Source organism: Phytophthora infestans, genomic scaffold, assembly GCF_000142945.1.
Source record: "Phytophthora infestans T30-4 supercont1.1 genomic scaffold, whole genome shotgun sequence".
NCBI lineage: Eukaryota > Oomycota > Peronosporomycetes > Peronosporales > Peronosporaceae > Phytophthora > Phytophthora infestans.
Window position 1 is genome coordinate 6,717,470 of NW_003303758.1, and position 7,571 is coordinate 6,725,040.

Consider the following 7,571-nt stretch of genomic DNA (forward strand, 5'->3'; position numbering starts at 1 on the left):
AGCTTCGAAAGTGATTGATTTATCGGGGCTTACACTGTCCTCACTACCTAGGTCATCCAATCATTCTACTCATCCAATCATGGGTGGCATAAACAACGTACCATAATCACAGCGGGATCGTATTGGACTGGTTCAGGTTGACCGGTTAATGGGTACAACTGGTACACAGTACCAAGACCAGCAACCCTCAATAGACACCACTGCCTGGGACGACGGCGCGATCGTGGATCCTGTCTTGGCAGTCGATCCGGACTTGGACACCGTGGATCTTGTTTTGGATGCAGCAACGGATCCAGTCTTAGACGAAGTAGATCCAATCTTAAATGCAAATATTAAACAAAATTCTAAAATAAAATATAAAATAAAATATTCTTTTATATTTTTTGTAATAATTTCATAGCTTATTAACATACATATTGGAATCAAGAATGTTGTTAAAATTATAAAAAATAATGAAATACCGTCAAGACCTAAATAAAAATTAATATTAAATTGACTAATCCACTCTATTTTAAATAAATATTGAAAATTAGAAGTTGATTTATCAAATAAAATCCATAAAGGTAATGACATTAAAAAAATGAAAAAAGACATAAAAATACTAAAATTTTTTATAAATTTTTCATTTTTTACAAAAGATAATATAATAACTGCAATCAATGGCAAAATAAGTAAAAAAATTAATATAAACTTATTAAACATAAAAATTTAAATAAATAAAATGGGCGAAAAATGGGACTTGAACCCATAACACTTAGACCCACAATCTAACACTCTACCTTTAAGTTATAATCGCCTTTTTAAATTTTTCTTAAATAATATATAAAATTTAAAAAAGGCTGAATTACTAAATTATTTAAAGGTGGATAATTTTGAGATATTATTTGTTTTAACTGCACTGCTGCTGTTCCAGGACCACTTCACGGGATTCGTTATCGCTAAAGCTATGAATGACACCGGAGCACTCGAAGTGGCCAAGGTATTTGAGGAATGCGTCTTCAGGCAGTTCGGGGCTCCGTCTCTGATACGGCACGACCGAGATCCAAGGTTTATGAGTGAAGTATTCCAAAAGTTCTCCGAGATGATGCAGTCGAGATCAAGAGCTACGCTGAGTTACCGACCACAAGCCAACGATCAACAAGAGCGGTCAGTCAAGACAATGGTTCAGACTATACGGGTCTACGTGGAAGACCCACTTCAAGCCGACTGGGATGACATCGCCGAGAAGATGGTACACGCTATCAACAACTCAAGAGATTCGACTCGGCGAGAAACCCCTTTTTATCTGGTACATGGTTGGGACGCCAAGTCTACACTCAAGGCTATGACGAGTTCAATACGACGTGGACAGGGACGCCCAGTCAACTCGGCGGACGCAGTCGAGTGGCGCCGAGAAGCGAACAGACAACGAGAAGTGGCACTTCGATTAGCAGCTACGTTCTAAGTGCGAGAGAAAGCACGACGAGCTCGAGAGCACAACGAAGCGTTGAGCAAGAAGGAGAAAATATCCATTCCCAACACAGCAGATGACGAAGATGAAGTTGCAGAACCAGGCGATGAATCCACCAAATCCTTGTTCAAAGAAGGAGATCAAGTCTGGTTGTTTATGGAGCGAGTCAAGTCGGGCCTGACCAAGAAGTTAGCCCACCGATGGCATGGACCATTCAGGGTGAAGAAGAAGGTGGAAGAATTCGCCTATGAATTGAAATTGCCCGACAAGAGCGGATATAGGTTCTACCCAGTAGTTCATGTATCACGTCTGAAGGCAGTCACCGAACTCGGCGGAAGACCAAAGACGAGACTAATCGCCGACCTCGAAGAGACTCAGCGATTTGACTTTGACGAAAAATTACTGCCTGAAGACAGCTGGGAGCCAGACACAAGTACGAACCAGTATGAAGTCGAAGCAATTCTCGACGATGAGCTACCATTATCCACGAGTACGTCACGATCACAACGGAAGTTTAAAGTTAAGTGGGTCGGCTACGATGAGCCTACTTGGGAACCACTGTCGAATTTGTCATGTGGAGGTCTCCTGTTTGACTATCTACGACAGAAGAAGCGTGAAAACCGTCTGCAAATGGTGCAAGTTGCAGAGGAGGATTAACAGCTATTGCATAAAAAGTTACCCCAACTCAGCGGACGACACAGGCCGAGTTGAGATGGAATGCTACTGTGTCGAAACTACATATACTGAATAATTACGAAATGAAGTCCTGAACGATACCTACGGGACGCCCAGTCAAAAGAAGAAAACTAAAAAGTTGGCGATCCGGACTCCAAGTGAGTTGAACCCGACGGAGACAGCTGGGAAAAGCTCAGCGGACTCGACGATTGGAGGCGTGGCGTCGTAGCAGACGTCATCCCTTGGTAAACTGCGGAAGGAGATGCAACATCCGCAGCCGTGGCAAGACGTATAATCGCCGAGCTAGCCAACGGAGCTGAAGCCGAACCAGATGCCTCAGGACCCGACTCGGCTGAAGTGGGTTGAGGCGGATCTGTTCCACTGGGGAGTGGGGCGCCGAACAGAGACATACTCGGAGACGCGCCTCGGAGATTGGGAGAACCCAACCCATCGTCCGCCGAGTCGTCATCAGACGCACTCTCGTCATCTGAGCCGAGCTCACCGATTGAAGACCCAGTGAAGATATGGATGCCTTGACGATTCAGCCGAGTTGGAGCACCCGGGGCATAGTCAGGAGGCGCTTGTTCGGCAAGATCAAAGTCTTCTTCAATCGCGTCGTCAACAACCTGAGGATCCATACCGCGCGGAGCGAAAACCAAGAAGTCCACGTTTCGAGCGCGGAAGCAGGTGTTATACGGGTGGACCGCCGGGTCAGTTAGCCACCAAGCCCGCCAGGGCTCGACTAGATCCACATCATGAGCACATTGGACCCAGTCTCTCCCGGAAGGAACCCACGAAAGGTTAACAGGAGAATAATGGGGGACGGACGGGTCGTAATAAACCTCTGCGTCCACCAGAGGAGCAGGTTCATCGCCGAGTTTCTGAGTGACCGCCGAGTAAAGCTGATCGTAGACAGCGACAACCAAAGATCGCAGAGTGTCACTACGACGCTTGCGTTCACGCTTGTACACCAGCCACAGCTCATACACCCCAGCAAGCTGAGCGGGCGTGGCAGCCGGGTTGACGTCAGGATGGAGACCCATCAACACACTCGACTCGACGATCCAATGACGGCGCTCATAGAGAGCTACGAAGTAACGGGTGATTTGGCCATCTGTCTGGATGGGCCTCCCCGCCGAGTCCAAGGGACTGTCGCCACGAAGCTTCACCCACATATCTCCAAGAACTTGCATCAAAGTTCGAGGTCGGGTCTGAGAAGCCAAACACCGCCGAGCTTCCTCCAGTATCGACGGAGAAAAGAAGAAAGGAAGCTCAGGGAGCATCCGCCGAAGACGCTGACAAGGATGGCTCGGGTCGAAAACGGCCATGAAAGCTCGAATGCCGTCAAGAGAACACGGCGTAGGTGGCACACGACTCTTGCCTCCTACGAGCTCCATCTGCACCCCTCCGCTCAGTGTATCCAATAATGCATTCCAACAACGGGCTGAGCCGAAATGCATGAATGGTACCTCGCGGAGTTGAGCCATATGAAGAGTCAAGCGACAATCCTTGGACACCGCTTGCGAGGCTCGAGTCCGTAACGTCGCCAGCGGGTGTGTAAGAGCGCTGGGTAGTGCAACCAAAGCCGGACGTGAAGCAGTCGAACTCGGCTGAGAGAGAATCGATACAACCGGGAGCCTACTCGGCGAAGGAGCAGCCGGAATGGATTGAGCCGGAGCTGGATCAGGAGTCAACGGAAGCTGTCAATGCTTGTGGGGTCGGTGCGTCTTGTGATGCTTCTTGTGTTTCTTGTGCTTCTTGGATCGCTTCGACCGATGACCAGTAGGACTCGACGAGGCACGACGTTTGCGATGCTGCTGCTTCCCCGAAGCCGGCGCAGAGGCAGAACTCGTCCCGTCACCGGAATCCTTCGATGAAGGCCGCGAGGAGTGGCGATCACTCGGCGGCAAGGACTCATCACTCATCTCGTCGTCAGAGCCGAAGATTGCCGCATGAAGGCTCCTTGCTTTGGCAGAACGACGAGCATCTTCGGCCGCTGAGTCAGAAACTGAGGGACTGCCAGCCGAGTTCTCAGATAAAGAAATGGGATCCGAGAACGACCCAGCGGCAGGATTCGTCGAGCCGGTGGACGGTGCAGAACCATCACCAGGCCCTAACACCTCGTCGTCAGATGCGTCGAGGTCCTCAAGCAGCTGAGCAGTCACAGTGCGGGCGGTCGCAGCAGATCTCCGGATAGGGCGCCCAGATGGGGACGTCAACACGGCCGTGGTCACAGGGAGAGACGGTCTGAGGACACTCACGGCCGGAGTCACTAGGTCAGTCGGCGTGGTAGATACGCTCAGATCCCGAGAAGGCGACTGGGAGCACCCAACCACCGTTGGCACGACGCTGAGTGGTACACTCGACTGGGGCAACCCAGCGGAGATGAGCGAAGTCGAGCCTGGGGCACAAACGCTCGTAGCCGGGACAGACAGCGAAGCCACGACATTGGATGAAGATCTCGGCGGTGGACAAGTAGCCGCGACTGACGAAGTCACCGGAGGACCAGAAGACGAAGAACCCGCCGAGGTCGTCGAAGCAACCGCAGGAACGGTGTCGGCGGGCGGCTCAGGCAACTCAAACTCGAATTCAGCCTCGCTCGAAGCGTCATCGTCGTCTTCAGAGCGAGCAGAGACAGCGGGCTGAGTAGCGGAACTCAGCTGAAGGTGACGAACCTTCTTCCGCCGAGTCCGACGACGGGACTTTCCAGAGCGAGGCCTTCCTCCATCGGATACGGTAGATTGAGGAGAACTTGAGTGCAAAAGGGCACTGATAGCCTCGTGTCCATCTTCCCCGGGAAGTGGACAAGCGTACGGTTGAGGAGGATGCGGCGCCGGTGGGCGATGACGAGGACCTGCAGCTGTGGGAGACTTGGGGTTGGCATAACGCCGAAGCCGCTGAGTCGAAGTCAAGTTCGCCAAAGGCGTACGGTGAAGCTGGGCAAGAGTCGGCTCAGCCTGGCTCGTAGTCGCCGCTGAGCTGACTGGGAGTCTGCCAATGAAGCCACCGAAGACGCTTGACTAGCTGAGGGAGCCACACTAGGACCGATAACGGAACTCGCTACAGGAGCGTCTCGGCGAGGATGGACAATCAACTCCAACCGCCGAGTTTCACCAGCTGGGATATTGAGAACCTCAGGGAAGCGAGACTCCAAGACACGACACAGGCGAGCGGGGAAGAAGGTCGGACGGATCAAGTCCAGGAACCTGCAATCCACCGCCAGCAGCAGCAGCCATGTGAGGGTCGTGCATCGGAATAATGCCATTCCGACGGATGAGCCGCTTCTGTCGCAAAATTACAGCCCGCTGCTCAGCGATCACCGACTGAGCGTGCAGCAAAGGTTGAGTGCCGGTGGAGCTATACAACCGCACCGACTCCTGCAGTTGCTCGAAGTGCTTGGAAGCGATGCCCTGTAGAGTGACAAACGCCGCATCCCTCTCGGAAATGGATCGGAGAAGGACGTCGATCTCAGCAATCCAAGACTTGCTGATGGTGGAGCTGAGCTTGATACAACGCAGCGTCAACCTTGCTCTGCTCAGCTGCGATAGCCCGAGCAAGTTTTGCCTCACTCAGAGCTACAGCCTTTCGCAGTGAAGCAAGGAGATTAGCCAACTGCGCGGCAGCAGCCTCCAATCGAGACACTTGCTGTTGAGCCGACGAGAGCTGAGTTGACAAGTCGACGTTGCTGAGAGCAAGCGAGTCCAGTCGCCGAGTCAGCGCGCGGTTCTCCTCCTGAACAGCTTGATTGGCAGCTCGGAGATTGCTGATGATCTGTGGATAATCAAGAGCAGCGTAGTTGCCTTTCAAGATATCCAACAGTTCCCCCGCGGAAGCAGCATGCAAGATCGCTCGCCGCTGCACGGGATCGGAGGGCTCCACGGAACGAGTAAATCCGTAAGCCATGAGCCTCGCCAAGAAGGTCAATTCTTTTCGGCGCTCATACCCTTGTTCGTTAACGCTGGCCATGAGGGAGTCAAGACTCACTGGAGCAGCCGAGCGTGGCTGACTGGTGGCGCCCGAAGTGGTGTCGCCCGGCAAGCTTGGTGGACCAGGAAGGCGTACGCGAGAAGACCCCGCCGACTCCGCGTCAGACTCATGAGAAGTTGTCAGGTCGACCAACCCAGCCTCAGGCCGGTCGCTGACCCCACGAGTACCGACGGGTCGGGAAATCGACTCAGCTGGCACGCCTTCACCTCGACGAGGAGTTGGAGAAGAAGGATGGTGCCGCGAGTTGTGCTGGAGTAACAAGCGAGGAGTAAGGAGCTGCCAAGGGAGTGACAGCGGAAGCAACAAACGTACCGAAGAAGGTGGTGGAGAGCCGCGAGACGTCATCAGCCGAGTACGGACCAACGGTGGCAGAACCAAATGAAGGATTAAGACACTCACCAGCTCGGCTCGTATCATAACCGGGGCAGTTGTGGTGTAGGGATTTCCAGATTCGACCATACGCCAACCTACTTTAGGTCAAGAATCGGCTCGGTCTGATAACCCAGAGCTTAGGAGCAAAGGATCACGGTAAGTACTCGGCGATCTGTCCGGATATGCTATCCGGATGGCTGCTGAGCTCAACGGTCGCCGGAACTCAGCTGAAGGGTCGGTAGAGATCCGAAACGACTACATTTCACTAGATATTTGTATAAGAAGCATAGGATTAAATAGGGGGAGCCGAAAGGGCTCCCAGAAGATAACAGAGCAGAATTTTCCTAGTCCAAGACACGTGTACACTTTTCCGGTAAGTCCCTGCATAGGGCTGGATTATGCCTGCCGTCAATACTCGAGAGGCATAGCTTGTAGGGTATTGACTGGTAGCGCCAAGAGATTAGGTCGGTCCGGGAAGGACAAAGTCTCGCTACGCGCGAAAGAAAGCCCCGCATACTCAGCGGGCCGGTACATCGGATAGCCCGGGTGCCGTAACACTTCTAGCCGAGCCGCCTCTGCGCTCGGTGACCTGTAAAAGCGCTCGCGCGCCGTCGTCCATCCTTTGGTGGAGGGCACAGGGTTGTGAACGAGCTCAGCCGAACCAAACTCGGCGGAGCCTCGGAAGTGATCTGACTTGGTTAGTCGGAACCGAGTGAAAGCAAGCCACTCGTCTGTCCCGGAAGGGCCGGACCGCGAGGGGACCACCCTCTGCGCAGGCCATACAACCGCCGACCTAACTCGGCGATTCGTTGTGGTTTGTGTAAGGAATCCACATCTGACGGAATTTGTGTGTTCTACTACACCACAATTGCCAGCTGCACTGCCATAGTATCCGTCGACAACTCCAGTACACGATAACAGTAGCGTTGTGCTCGCTCCACATTTACATCAACTCCATCGCCGAATTCATACCTATGGCCGACATTGTACGCTCCTACCTCAACTCCTTTAGCACTTGCTCGACTGGACCATCGAATAGCAGCTTTGGAATCTTTACGCAAACCAGCAAGTCCATAGTACCTATAAT

At 52.4% G+C, this 7,571-nt stretch overlaps 1 non-coding gene across 1 annotated transcript; it reads right to left on the reverse strand.

Annotated features, from left to right (window-relative positions):
- Window positions 1–724: 724 nt before the first annotated feature.
- PITG_25477 lies at window positions 725–796 on the reverse strand. Its single transcript has one exon. It is a non-coding gene; the product is annotated as a tRNA-His (tRNA).
- Window positions 797–7,571: the final 6,775 nt, after the last annotated feature.